Source organism: Seriola lalandi, unplaced genomic scaffold (genome assembly GCF_002814215.2).
Source record: "Seriola lalandi dorsalis isolate HSWRI2012SDOR001 ecotype SW California unplaced genomic scaffold, Sedor1 jcf7180002054930, whole genome shotgun sequence".
Taxonomy (NCBI): domain Eukaryota; kingdom Metazoa; phylum Chordata; class Actinopteri; order Carangiformes; family Carangidae; genus Seriola; species Seriola lalandi.
In genome coordinates, this window is record NW_019525482.1 from 145,196 (window position 1) to 146,638 (window position 1,443).

The window sequence follows — 1,443 nt, forward strand, 5'->3', positions numbered from 1 at the left end:
TGAAATGACCCACACATGCTGTACTGGGCGTGCTGGGTGCCGTCGCCATGGCAGCCGTATGTATGGCCAGATGGAAGGCAAGGCACAGGAAGTGACCTTACACCCTCATGTCTCCTCTCCTCTGCTGTACCGCTCGTCCTCACTGTCTCCTCCTTCTCCTCCTCTAACTTCTTCACTCTGCGTCGCCCTCCTCTCCTCTCTCTCCTCTCCTCTCTCTCCTCTCCTCTCGTCTTTGGCATCCATGGCCGTCCAGTACGAGCTCTTGGTGTCTGCAGGAGCTAAAGCCCCACTCAGTGGAAAGAGCGTACAATGAAATGAGGGGATTTGCGAGGCTCTGCATTGTTCCGTGTATTCATGCGGTATAATGGGACATTTCCGTCAGGCTGGTGGAGAGGAGCGGCGGCCGAGCCCAGCTCAGGGATCACAGAGTGCTGGCGTCACATGGAGCTGCTGGTTGGAGTCAACATTAACCCCCCCCCCCATCACCACCACCACCCCCACACACACAAAGAGAGTCTGGGGGCCAGTGCAGAGCAGAAGGAAGAGGGGCCAAGAGCAACGACAGAGGGTAAAAACATCACAGCTGTTCTGTTGGTTCCTGATCAAACAGTTAATCAAATATTCAAGAAGTTGACAACAATTCAAGTGAAAACACTGAACATCCCCCGAGTTCAGCTCCTGACACGTTTCATATCGTTGTAAACTGAATATATTCAGAGCATTTGTCAAAGTAATTTAATATAAAGACGATTATTCTCAGTATTTTCAACATCTTTTAAACTAATATTAAATGTAAAAACAGTCAGTCATGAAAATAATCCTTAGTTGCAGCCCCAGTGTTGAATCACACACACACACACACACACACACACACACGGATAGGAGGTTTGTTTTGGTGACATATTTAATCACCTGACATGCTGTCCACCTGTGTGTTTACATTCACCACTGATTAAATCTTCATTAGAGGGGAAGGAGAACGTGTCACCAACAGGTGAGTCTTTATGTGACGTGTCATATTCATATTAAACATCATGAAGCTCCACAACAGATCTCCTGTCTTCTGCTCTGCACTGAACAGATGCAGCCGAGCTGAAAATCTACTCCACAAACACAATCACACACAGAAGCTACAACCGTCCATATGCTCAGCGAGACTCACACTCACACACACACACACACACACACACACACACACACACAGTGGCTACAACCATGAGCAAATGCATGCTGACATTTTTGCTCAGATCAATAGAGACACACTCACACATGGTGCTGGAGAGAGAGAGAGAGAGAGAGAGAGAGAGAGAGAGAGAGAGAGAGAGAGAGAGAGAGAGAGAGAGAGAGCTCCATGCTGCAGTACTGTTCTGTATCCAAACTGTCCTGAACAGCACAAAGCTCTACCTGCTGCCTCAAACCGCAACCCCCCCCCCCCCCCCCCCC

At 48.9% G+C, this 1,443-nt stretch overlaps 1 protein-coding gene across 3 annotated transcripts in view; it reads right to left on the minus strand.

The window, feature by feature from the left end:
* lnx1 (ligand of numb-protein X 1) overlaps nucleotides 1-1,443 on the minus strand; it is a 34,686-nt gene that overhangs the window by 20,633 nt on the left and 12,610 nt on the right. The gene's annotated exons all lie outside the window — the stretch shown is intronic.